Source organism: Bos javanicus, chromosome 2, assembly GCF_032452875.1.
Source record: "Bos javanicus breed banteng chromosome 2, ARS-OSU_banteng_1.0, whole genome shotgun sequence".
NCBI lineage: Eukaryota > Metazoa > Chordata > Mammalia > Artiodactyla > Bovidae > Bos > Bos javanicus.
This window is the reverse complement of record NC_083869.1, coordinates 46,465,169-46,479,013: the sequence shown is the minus strand read 5'-3', so window position 1 is coordinate 46,479,013 and position 13,845 is coordinate 46,465,169. Positions and strand designations below refer to the sequence as shown.

General features: G+C 40.0%; 1 long non-coding RNA gene across 3 annotated transcripts in view; it reads left to right on the top strand.

Annotated features, from left to right (window-relative positions):
* The window catches only part of LOC133260158 (uncharacterized), a 142,705-nt gene that overhangs the window by 49,806 nt on the left and 79,054 nt on the right, over window positions 1-13,845 (top strand). The window lies entirely within an intron of this gene.

Here is a 13,845-nt window from a genome sequence, read left to right as displayed (position 1 = left end):
ATATATATAAAATATATAATAGAAGTTGATCTTTGTTTTGTTTCATAGTTTGATACAGATGAATGTAGGGCTCTGGTCCATATCGTCACTCAGGAAATCAAACTTCTTCTCTTAAGTGGCTCTACTGTCTTCTAGGACTTTGTGTTCCTCTGATTCAGCTACACATGTGGGGGAAGTAAGAGAAGGTGGAGAAAACTTATCCACTCTCAACTGTATTGCCCTAGAGGTGATGCATGTCACTTCTACTTGTATTTCATTGGCTGGAACTCAGCCTAGTGATGCTGTCTAACTATGGAGGGGTGGGGTGGGGTGGGGTGGGGAGGGGCACTGGGGAATGTAGTCTGGTGGTGGGGCCAGAAGAAGAAAATTCTCTGCCACAATATGTAATGATTTTCAAATAAATACAAAGAAATAAAATAGGTTTGATGCTAAAAGCAGTGTAAGAGATTTTGATATTTACATCCATACAGTGCTTATTATTATGAATAACAAGTTTCTTTATACCACAAAGTCATTCACTTATTTATCCAACAAATATGTATTGAGTGCCCCCTGTGTGCCACTTTGCTAGACACTGGTAGTATGGTGGTGAGCCAGATAGTCATAGTCCCTGACTTCATCAAGTTATCAGTTTAGTGCTGAAGACATATATGTTAATTAATGTGTCATTTCAAAGTATCCAGATGCAATTTTGCAGTACTTCTGGGTAGTACAAGGCCACGTAAAGAATGTTTATTGAGTTTCCCTTCAAATCTTTGTTATGTCTCATAATTATTTTTTAGTTAATTAATATGTCTTTATCCATCAAGTATAATAATTTTCTGAGTATCTAGTGGATGATTGTCATTCCTTAGAGATAGTTAGTAGAAATGGAGAGTTGTCTTTATTCAGAGTTGGGTTTGAGCCAGTTCTATCATTTTATAACCCTTGATAAGTGCTTTTAAATGAAAGTCCTTTTATTCCATTCCTTTTATACTTTTACCACGAAGATATTTTTAAAAATTACCTGTTTTGCAACTTGGGCCACTGCTCCAACAGAACTGACTCGAGAGCTGAGTAACTTGAATTACTGGAACAGCCTAGTAGAGGTTTCAGCAGACAGCTGGTGAGAACAAAGTCTGTCTGGGAATGGGCTGATTGGCCTCTCACCCCAGGACAGGCTGTCAGAAACCTCATGTGGCTGAATCTGCTCCAGCCACAGCCAGCCACAGCCAGCCACAATCTCCTTAGGTGAGACCTTCTCAAGGATGCCCCAGCATGAGAAACGACTCAGCACCTTTGTTAACAGACTGTGATTATACTACTTTTTACTGATTTCACCATCAGAACAGGAACGGCTATATTAGGCCAGTTAGAAACACAAGTTTGGGAATGTCCTAGTGGTTCAAGTATTTGGTGCCTTTTATTTTTAGAGGCACACAGATACGAAAAGGCATCCTTATGTAACTGTACCATAGAGGAAGATTGCCATTTCTCACAGACTCTTCCTGAATGTATCCTGGCTCCTCAGGGCTGACGGGGTGGGAGGTGGGAGTTGTGGCAGCTGTAATCTTGAGTTCAAAATTAGTCGAAGAGCTCCAGGTCTACTTTGAGGCTACTTGATCTCCCTGGAGGCCCCAGCAGTCTGGGGGCAAAATTGAAATCTATGGAGATTGCTAGAGAATGTTCACTCCAGGACCAAAAGAAAATCTAAATTTACAGCAATTCTTTTAGAAGAAAAATAATTCCAAGGGTGTTTGATCTTTCCCTGTGTACAATTGTAATCACCATGAAATACAAAAATATTGAATATTAATATTTCAGTAACTTTAAATTTTGCTGATGTTCACAGCTGACACTGAGTTCAAGCAAGATAACCAAACCTTAGAAAAAAGAAGGCTTCTGCACAAATAACCTCATCATGATGCTGACCTCCCTTTTTTCCAGAAAAGAAGCCATAAATGATTGAAACGCTATAGTCTATTAACATTTCATCATGAGCTTTCCTCTCTGACATATGGGAAATATCATTTATGAGTAGATGCCAGTCCATAAGGAATGAGATAAACTGTCTGTGGAGTATTAAAGATTATATCTGGTATTAATTGACTTATTTTTGAGATACATCTCATCTCCAGAGGAGTAATTTCTTTCTGTAGCTTCTAGAGTTGCAGCTCACTTTTATTATGTTTTGGGTATATTGGTATACACACACACACAACATACACACACGCCATTTATTTAAGTGACATAAATGGAAAATTCAGCACCTGGGTGTTTGAAAGATGTTTCTAGTGAAACATTTAAATTTCTTAGCTATTTCTTAGGTATTTGGGGGAAAATTAATCACATGATAAATTTTTTCATACTGAAATAATATAATGGTTGCCAACTTGCAACTACTTCTGTCATAAATTAAGTGACAAATCTTTTGCACTTGAATTTTTGTCTTTCCAGAAAGGATCCCCCAATTTCTTACTTGTAAAGAGCAGATCTTTTTGAAATCTAAAGTAAAATTCAGAGTCCAACCCTGTGAGAATGAAGAGACTAAATGTTATTTGGAATAAACATAGTTGCTGTTCTTGTTCAAACATATAATATTAAAACATACATTTGTCCAATATTTCTGGGCCTCTAAAATTGAATTTTTCTCAGACTATATATATATATATTTTTTTTTATTTTATTTTTAAACTTTACAAATTGTATTAGTTTTGCCAACTATCTTATCAGCAGCAACAACAATTGGGACATAAAAGAGAAAAAATGGAGGGAGGCAAACAGGTGGCTTGTTATTCTTTGTGTTCTTAACTTTTCCTTAGCAGAATCAACTACTCTTTGACTTCTTGAGTGATTTCTCTTTTATTGAAGGTACCATTACATGATTTTAAGCTTAGTTGGAAAATTGTATTACTTAAGATGCTTTTTAGGAATTGTTTGCTGTAGCTATTCTTCTTAGTAGATGAGTATTATCCATGGTTCTTTAGGAGATAATTCATAGAAAAACAGTTGTTATGTTTCTACAGTGTGTGATGGTAGGTATGTGAAGTGTGTGTGTATATGTGTGTATTGCATGTGTGAGCAGTTTTCATAGGCTAAGACCCAGAAGTGGAACATATAATTTTTATTGATGTTTAATGTCTGCCAGGTGGATGACCAAATTCCAAATTATGAACTTTTATCTGTAAGTTAAAAACATTTGTCAAGGATTGTATAGCTTTTTCTCAAATGCTCCAATATGTAGATGTTCTGCTTAGCAGGTTAGTCATCTGAAAATGTAGTCAGGAAAGTCATCTATCATAAACTCTGCTGGTGGGTCTGAATATAAAACTTGTCTCTCCATCTGGCACTCTCTTACCTTCAGATTCAGGTGGGGCTATCCACTTTCAACCAGCTTTCTGAAGGCTGTAGGGCCTGGATTTAGAGCTGAATGCTATGGTTTTTCCAGTGATCATGTATGGATGTGAGAGTTGGACTGTGAAGAAAGCTAAGTGCCAAAGAATTGATGCTTTTGAACTGTGGTATTGGAGAAGACTCTAGACAGTCCCTTGGACTGCAAGGAGATCAAACCAGTCCATTCTAAAAGAGATCAGTCCTGGGGTTTCTTTGGAAGGAATGATGCTAAAGCTGAAAGTACTTTAGTACTTCAGTACAAAGTACTCCAGTACTTTGGCCACCTGATGTGAAGAGTTGACTCATTGGAAAAGACTGATGCTGGGAGGGTTTGGGGGCAGGAAGAGAAGGGGACAACAGAGGGTGAGATGGCTGGATTGCATCACCGACTTGATGGACCTGAGTCTGAGTGAACTCCGGGAGTTGGTGATGGACAGGGAGGCCTGGCATGCTGCAATTCATGGGGTCGCAAAGAGTCGGACACGACTGAGCAACTGAACTGAACTGAACTTGGTTTTAAGAACAGCATCAACATTTTTTATTATTTGTGTATTTTTAAAAACTTTCTTATTTATGTTTTATCACTTCATAGCTTCTAATCTTTTTACAAATCATGGATAATGATAACCTACTGTATAGGATTTTATCAGGAGTAAATAATAAAAGGGGGGGCAGACTACTTTCTTATAAAGTCTATAAGAGATGCTAGGAGTTATTTTTGTTTCAAAATGTAAAATCACATGTTCCACTCACCCTGTTCTTCAGCTTGTTTATCCACTGAATAGAGTTATATTGAGTCTCTACTAAGTGTCAGATCCTGGGCAGGTGGTAGAGTAGAGTGGTCACACCTGGAGATCCTGCTGCTGCTGCTAAGTCGCTTCATTCGTGTCCGACTCTATGCGACCCCACAGATGGCAGCCCACCAGGCTCCCCCGTCCCTGGGATTCTCCAGGCAAGAACATTGGAGTGGGTTGCCATTTCCTTTTCCAATGCATAAAAGTGAAAAGTGAAAGTGAAGTCGCTTAGTCGTGCCCGACTCTTAGCAACCCCATAGACTACAGCCTTCCAGGCTCCTCCGTCCATGGGATTTTCCAGGCAAGAGTACTGGAGTGCGGTGCCATTGCTTTCTCTGCCTGGAGATCCTACCTGAAGCTAATTGCTCAATAAGAAATCTGACACTAAAGAAATACATTAATATCTGTATAATCATGTCTGGTGATACAAGCTGAGGTGGAAGAGTACTCATTTTTAGAAGAAGATACAATGGAGATTGAATTTAGATTGTAGGTCAGGAAGGGCCTGCTCGAAGGATTGACAGCCTCTTGATGTTGGATTATAAGGAAGAGCTGGGTAGGTGGAGGGGGTCACTATGTCTTCCCAACAGAGGGAGTAGCATGGGCTGTTCCTGTGGGCTGGGACATGAGGCTAGTGTGCTGAAGGAGTTGAGTGACGGCCAGTGTGCCTGCAGGGCAAAGATCTGGGAGTAGGGGTGCGAGGAATGATGAAGGATAATGCTGGAAAGGCAGGCATGGGCTAGACCTTACAAAGATTTGTGTTTTATTGCAGATTTGGTTGGAGGCTATTAAAATGTTGGGAGCAGGTGAAAGACATGAACTGATTTATGTTTTAAAGAGTATAAACCCAGAGTAATAAGCCGTATTATCAGCCATGCCTATAGTATCTCTTGGTGAGTCTTATAAAAATAAACTCATCATAAACATTCAAACAATTTGCAAAAGCAAAAGGAAGGAAAAATTCCCTGTGAATTCCATCATTCAGAGAAAGTCATTCTTAATAATTAGGTAAACTTTCACATGGTATGTATGCATGCGTACCAATTTTATATTCAGATTATCAGACTATATTGTCCTTTGCCCCACTGGCCTTAATAAACACTCAAAAACATACTATGATCATCTTTCCATGTCAGCAGTGATGTACATCAATATGCTTGATGGATGCTTGGTTGTCCATTGTAGTCAGTTACACTAACTGGCTTAATCAATTCCTTATTGACGACTTTTAGCTGTTTCCGACTTTTTGCTAACATACTGATGTGGTGGGCATCTTTGTACATAGATATATTTCTTATATGTGATTATCTCATTAAAGCAAATGTTGAAAGAGGACTATGTTGGATTAATGAATTTATACATTTTATGTTTTCGTGCATATTGCCAATAGTTTGGAATTTAGAGGATCTTGTGACGAAGAATCAGAAAATTTTTTTCTAAACGAATAGCCAGGTGTCTTATTCACTGCAAAAGCAGGCTGGGATTTTAAAGCAACATAAACACCAATTTTACTCTTTGAACTCTTTGTAAGGCTGGTTCCTCTCATTCCTTTGTTTTATCTGTATGCATGTCAGTTTCTTTTCCTGGACCATAAACTCCTTTTAGTGATAGAAATGTTTGTTTTGGGCCGTATGAAGCTTCTGTTTCAGCTGGGCTATTTACTAGCTGCAGAACCAAAGACAGTGGGCTATTACACTGGTGGTAATTTAGTTTCAAAATACTCTAGCATGGACCATAATATGTGAGCATAAGAGAGTCTAAATTAGTTTTAATTCATGCCTAGTTAATATTTGAAGTAACTTAATCCAGAGTACACATCAGAAGGCTGCTCAGGTAGCATTTGAAAGGCTAATCAGGACTTCTCTTTCTGAAGGCCATGGGTATAAACCTTCAACTACTGCTTTCTCAGTCTACATGAGCAGGTTAAGAACTTCTGGAAATTTTATTTCATTGATGAAATGTGCCATGTGCCAGATATGTGGGTTAGTTAGAAATATTTTCCAGGCCCCTGACAGCTCCACCCTTGCTGCGAAATAAGAGGCACCCTGCTCCGATTCTTTTTCTGTGTCTTCTGTTCAAACCTGGTGCACTTGATCCAAACAGAAGCTCAGCTGAATTCTGGGTGATTGTGTCACCACTTGCCTCAAGTAGCTCTTTCTTTGGTGGGTGTGAGTTGCCTGGAGCCATAGGACCAAGCTTCCAAGGACATGTTTACAGTGTTTTCTGTAGCCACTTGGTAAGGGCTTCCCAGGTAAAGAATCTGCCTGCCAAAGCAGGAGACTCGTGTTTGCTCCCTGGGTTGGGAAGATTCCCTGGTGGACGAAGTGGCAACCTACTCCAGTTTTCCTGCCTGAGAAATCCCATGGACAGAGGAGCCTGGAGGGCTACAGTCTCTGGGGTCACAAAGGAGTTGGACACAACTTAGCGACTTAGCAACAACAAGCCACTTGGTAGTAATTGTTAGGAAGTGTTGCTGAGTTTGGTCTGAAATTTGCTTTCTTTGTACATGCAGTAAGTAACCTGGAACGAGATTTTGCGGGAGAAGCCCTGCTGTCTTCCAGATAGCCATCAAAGGGAATTTGCTAGATGTGTGGGTCAGTTCACCTTACTAGGCATGCCTTGGATGTCCCTTTCCTCCCCCAACTCCACCTCTTTTTTATAAAAATATTCAGCCAAGGAACTTTGAGTGACTCCTAACTGCTGGGTCCCCTTGAGCAACCTCTGGGCTGAATGGAAGTTGGTCACAGACTTTCCCTGTGCCCATACTTTTCTGAAAATAAAAAGTTCATACCAAAAATAATGGTAAATATTCCTATAGTGTTTCATGGGGAGATGAGACTGTCAGATTACAAGCAAAGCTTCAAACCTCCCTTTAGATTTCTTTGTTCCCTCTCCCCAGTATCATATTTCCTCCCCAACCTTTTAAGTTTTCCATATACTGTTTTTCTTTCCATTTTCCCACTTTTATAAAGCCTCTAAAATCTCATTTGTTTAAGTCCACACACTTGCAGCAAAACAAAATTGTTCATCTATGCCCCTGGCTCTATAGAGCTCTCCTTGTTATAAACGAGGAGGGCTGGACCCATTCCCTTTATAAACTCTCGAGCAAGAAATTTCAGAAGGACTATGCATTTTTGATTCAAGGCATGTTTTCCCCAGAATCCTGCTTCCTGGCTTTTTGGCCCTCCACAGGGCACTCATGTTGTCTCCACCCATCTTAGGGCCGCTGATGTCTTTTAAGGGCTTCCCAGGTGGCACAGTGGTAAAGAATTGTAGGCTACAGTCCATAGGGTGGCAAAGAGCCAGACACTACTGAGCCCATATGCACGCAGTGTGTTTTAAACAGTGTTGAAACCAAACACGGCAAATACCGCAGGGGTGTGTCCCAAGGAGAGGATGTTGTCCCCAGAGCACACTGGAGTCTGTGTTGCAGTTCCTTCAGAGTGGTGTCAGCAAACCACACTGAGTGTGAAAAAGACATTTTTGATCGTGTTTAGAGGGCCCGTGGATGCACTTCTTGTTTTAGAAGCATGAGGCAGATCTTTTCATCAGCACACGGAGACTGTGCTGCTTCAGGCCTGCCCCCAGTGCGAGTCTGTAAGGACCCTACCCGGCTCTGAACATTCTCTCCTTGAGAACTGTAGTGTGCTTTCAACACTTTAACCCCTCAAGCCTCAGGCACTCACTGCTCACAGAAATATCTTATGCTTCCCATGAAGTACATTAAGGTTTGCACTTTGATTATAATTGCTGCTGTTCGTGACCGCTTAGGTTATTTTTGATCCTCTTAACACCCGGCAAGGTGGGTATTATGTAACATGGAGAGGGAATATGGTGTAGTGGTTAAGGGGATAGGGTAATAGCAGAATGAGGACATTCTGCTGCTTGCCAGCTCTGTATCTTTTGGTGATTATAAATTCCTTTAGATCTTAGCTCATCTGGAAAGTGGGTATAATAAAAATACTTACCTTATAGCATGTTAGTGAAATACAAATGAGATAACATACATAAACTGGTAGGTGCATAGTTCAGTTGGATTTATCTTTCCCTTTCCCTTGCCTTTTGCTTCTCTTCTGCCCTCAGCTATTTGTAAATGCTGGCTTGAAACTCAGTATTCAAAACACTAAGATCATGACATCCAGTCCCATAACGTCATGGCAAATAGGGGAAAAGTGGAAACAGTGACAGATTTTCTTTTCTTGAGCTCCAGAATCACTGTGGATGATGCCTGCAGCCATGAAATTAAAAGACACTTGCTTCTTGGAAGGAAAGCTATGATAACCTAGACAGCATATTAAAAAGCAGAGATATCACTTTGCCAACAAAAGTTCGTATAGTCAAAGCTGTGGTTTTTCCAGTAGTTGTGTATGGATGTGGGAGTTGAACCATAAAGAAGGCTGAGCACCAAAGAATTGATGCTTTCAAACTGTGGTGCTGGAGAAGATGCTTGGGAGTCCCTTGGACAGCAAGGAGATCAAACCAGTCAGCCCTAAAGGAAATTAATCCTGAATATTCATTGGAAGGACTGATGCTGAAGCTGTAATACTTTGACCACCTGACACAAAGAGTTGACTCACTGGAAAATACCCTGAAGCTGGGAAAAATTGAAGGCAAAAAGAGAATGGAGTGGCAGAGGATGAGATGGTTTAGATAGCATCTCTGACTCAATGGACATGAATTTGAGCAAACTCTGGGAGGTGGTGGAGGACAGAGGGGCCTGGCATGCTGTAGTCCTTGGGATTTCAAAGCTTCGGACATGACTTATCAACTGAACAACAACATGTAGTTCAGTAAATGTTAGTTATCATCCTCATCATCATCCAAGATTGTAGAGTTTGGAAGTGGGATGGCTGGGATTCAAAGCCAGACTTAACCTTCCAAGCTTCTGCATGATCATGTTTTATAACAAAGATAACAGGTGACCAGAGTTAACATTCTATATTGAGCTCTAAAAATACTTGCTAGGTATTATTCTAAGCACTATACATATTAACGTCTTTTATAGTCATGTCAACCCTATGAAATTGGTACAGTTAGTACCATTATCCAATATGAGGATGGAGAAACTGAAAAGTTAAGTGACTTGCGCAAGATTCCTGCCGACAGTGGTGAGCCTGCCATTGGACCCAAGAGTGCAGGCTGTTAACTAGTCAGCGTTCTCAATCACTGTGTGCATATGACCTGACAACTATTTTTCAGAAGTCTTTCCTAAGTATTTTTGGCTTCAGTCAGCATACTGAGGGTTCCGGTGTGAGAGCCTGAGCCAAGTAAGCATACCAGCAAAGCTGGCTGGGAGGGTATACCAGGATTCTCTAAATAAACAGAAAGAATTTATCCTCCTGTTGAAAGAGGGAATGCTGAGAAATTTCAGCATTGAGCTCTAAACATGGAGCCCAAGTTTAGTCCAGAGGTGGTGACTGTCAGGGAAGGAAAATTTTGAGTACAGTTACTGAGTCAAGTAATCAGATTCCTCCCTGACTCAGCTTCATGGATGATGCCCGACTGGAGGCCATAACAAGCAATGATGCTAATAGTTTTTATTTATCATAGCTCCATATGAATTATCTGTCATGACGATCATTTGAGGTAAATATTATGTTTATCTCTATTTTTCAGATGAGAAATTGAAGTACAGAGATGTTTTTTTGTACTATGTGACTATGGCCATCCCAGTGCTGGTAATGATGGGGTGAAGGTGTATTCTCAACAGGTAGACTCCAGGGCCTGCCCCACTTCTGTGGAAGTGATCCTGGCACAGTGAAGCCATACGAACTGGCAGAGGCTTCGGATCAGCCATACCACAAAGGATGCTGCTTTTCCTAGCAGGGGCCCTAGGGAATTTTCTGAAAGAACCAGGACTTGACACTGATGTAGGGAAGTTTTGTATACCCTGAGGTCTTATCAGTAAGAGAAATAACTAAATAGGGCTGAATAAAGTGATCGCATTGGTCCTCTTCTACTCCAAGATGGTGTGGCTTGAGGAAACACTCACTGGAGAATGATTGAATCAGAGACTCTGAAAGGAAGGTCACTTTTGTCCTGTTGAGAAGGCCAGGCCATCACAAAGTGAAGCACTCTAAAGAAGGCATGTTTTGTAATTTGCTCTAGTTTGAATGAGAACAGTTTTCTGAGTGAAAAATTCATAATGGACGTTCTGCTACCTTGTGTAAGTGGGAAATGGTAATAATTGGGTGATGTGGCTGGATGGTTATTTCTTTTCTCTAGGCCTTCATTCTGACTTAAGCGAGGATGGTTTTTAATTATTTAAGATAATGTCAGACCAAGTCGGCTAGCCCTAGTATGGTCATTAGTAATTCTGTTAGAAAAGCTTGCATCATTTGCTCCTTGTACTTTCACGTCAAAAAAACCTTTACCCACCAGGTGTTTTAAATAATATAGTTTAGCTCCAAGACCTATATACAGTATTTTCTTTATGCTAAATTAGTTTGCTTAAGAAAGGCCTCTGAGATAGGTAAAGTGAAAAGCATTGCTCCCAAGAATCCAACCAACACAACCATTTAAAACCTAATAAAATTGTATTTGCATAAGAGAATGAATAGTATCTCATTATTCTAATGAAAGTATAGTTTGTGTTTTATTTTACTTAGGTTTGCCTTTCTATGAGTCATAAATAAGAAATGCCAAGTAATAAATACACTGTAAAAAATGCATTTTAATAATCCTAAAGGGTTTCATTACTGTGACTATAATCTGGAAATGTAAATTATGGCTGATACTCAAGCCCTCATTTACCGACTTCAGAGGTTCTGGTTTTGCTGTTAAAATGCTATAGGATTATGCTAACTGTTTACAGAATAAATTAACTTGGTATGGCTAAATTGAAGTTCCTTGTGTTTGAATATCTAAAAGATAATATCAAAGTCTTCAAGGAATATATCATGATATCTAATGTTGTATGGTCTTGATTTTTTTTTAAAAATGAAAACAATCCATACTTCAAGGTAATAAGCTGGAAATTTACCCAAGAGAAACCAAGCAGCTGTTTTCAATAACTCAGGTAAATTCCAGTCATGGGAAAACCTCTGTTACTGCCCAAGCTGTTGGAAGTCTTGTGTGTTCAAAGGCCTTGGGACTAGCAAAAACACTCCTTATGCAATCTTTTTCCAACCCATTGTTCTTATTTTGTTTCCTGTTCTCTGTATTTACCTTCCACTGCAATGAGTCTGGGATTTTGAATATTTAGTGCTCCAGAAATAAATTATATAGCCCTGTGTATTTGTATTAATGCCTTGCTGTTGATCTGTAATGCCCTTTCTAAAACTCCATGCAGCCACATCCTCCTTTAAGTCCTGGATCAAAGGCTACCATTTCCATGAAGTGCTTTAGCTCAGAGGTTGACTCTCTATGAAAGTCCTTTCTAAGTGGTTTACTTTCATTCACATGTAACAGGTGTCACATCAATCCTTATTTATGATGTAAGAAATTTTATTTTTGATTTATGATTTGTTTTTGATCACACATTTCCCATCTTTCAAACTAGACTGTCATCTCTCTGAGGACAAGGATCTTGTCTTAAATTTATATGTATGATCTAGATTGCTTAGCAAGTGCTTTACGTGCATTTGGGATTCAATAAATACTTGAGTAATTGAACATTTAGTATATAATTGAGTGGATTTCTAACAAACTGGTCTAGTCCAGCAGATCATTTGTTCACACTTGAGCAACTTCTGGTTTTGCTGCTGTAAATGTCCTAGATTTCTGCCAGCTATTAATGGAATAACTAAACATGAGGAATGGATGTTGTTCTTTTGAAAGGACATCATATAGTTCTCTTGGGATTTGCTTAGTAACATGTGACTTACGTTTTCAGTGTATGTTTCACTCCTATCATAAGAAGGTTATGAATGTATGTGTGTGTATTTTTTTTCCAGGGCAAATTAGTAAATTTCATCATTCCTTATCCTTGTCCCTCATTTTGCTTTAACGCAAGAATAGAGCTTCATTTTTCCCTCTCAGGGGGAGACAACTGGGGATTACTATAAATACACAGCTACATCCTTGGATCACGGTGGTCAGTGCTTTTTCTAATAATACTGTCCTTCTCTCCTAGAATGCTGTTCATGATCCACATTAATCCAAGTCCACCATTTTGTCTATGAAGCAGCTCAAAAGTTACCTCTGCCTCAATGCCTTACCTGACCAATTCCTCTCCAAACTGTTTACCTGTTTACACAAAGTTCCTTCACTGTGTAGAAACATCATACATACTATATCATTTCAGCATTCATAAACTTACTTATTCATACAGCATATATTTACTATATCCAAGCACAGTACTAGGTAATATGAAGTAGGAAAGATGTTTCAGATACATCATGTCTTCAAGAAATATGTAGCATTTAGAAGGAAAGATTACACATAGTAGTATTAGTGAGTACCACGGGTAGTAGTAAAAACTCCCCAAAAAAGGTACAGATGGAACAATAAAGAAGCTCAGAGGAAAGAGAACTTATTTTAAGGTGAGGCTTCTTGGATTAGGTTGTCATTTGAATGGGACACCAATGGGCAGGTAGAATTTGAACATCTGTTTAGCTTATTGCTTTGTGCTATTTCCATTATATACTAAATAGCATCTCTACATGAATAGCATCAGCTCCTTCCTCACCCAAGACTTCAGTGAGGAAGGAATTAGCAAGGCTTTGCAATGCTGTCGAATGAAGTATACTGCGCAGCGTATGCCTGAGAAATGAAGATTATAGCGGCACTCACATAGGGAAGAAGGTGGGTTTTATATCATGTGTTTAGAGAGCATCTTTCAACTCCTCCACCACTTCCCCTCCATTTATCTGTTTCCCTCCTCAGCCTGGAGGCAGGAGGTACCTTCTCCAGAAGTGCTCCCCTCCGTTATGAGAGCTTTACTGGTTCTAACCTCCCACACCTGCATCCGCTGGGAGCTTTGCCCTGCTGCTTCCCCATCTCCCCTTCCCATGAAGCACCACTGATCTCCTTTGAATGTTCCCGCCCACTACTTAATGCTAAACAAAAGCCATTATTATGAGTCAAGATTTTACTGCACTCAGTGGTTATCAGCTTCTGCCCGTCTTCAAATTCAGTGAGAGATTATAAATAACAAAATTTTGGTTATACTGTAATTATTTTATGTGTGTATATTTCATCTCTCAGTTGCATTGTAACTCCCTCAGGGGGGTGGGCCACATCTTCTGATTCTCTGACTGCCTCTCTTCCTTCTTTTTTGGCACCTGGTATGGTGCTGTCTGCACAGTAGGCTATGAAGACACGGAAGCAAAGCTTCTTCCCTCACTGGGCCGGGCCCTGGGCTCAGGCACCACTCTGCCAGGTGAAGCAGAAGCTGCAACTAACTGATGTTTCTGCCATTGACATAATAGCTGAGACCTTAGTCCTCAGGCATAGAGTTTGCTTCCATTGACACAAGAGACTTCAAAGCAGAAGATTTTTCTAGTGTCTTGGAGTGTAGAACGAGGCTTGAGTGTGATGCAGCCCTCTGCACCCCTGGGCATTATCATGAAGGAGCTGAAGATTAAGGAGGGTGAGATCAGAGAACATTCCTCTCTGTCCCTAAGATGCCGATGCCATTCAGTGTTAGCCACAACTGATATTTATTATGGCAGTTTGACCCTTCCTGATCCAAAAAGAAAGCATTGTGACAAGTCCTATTCATTAATTCCCGTGGTAG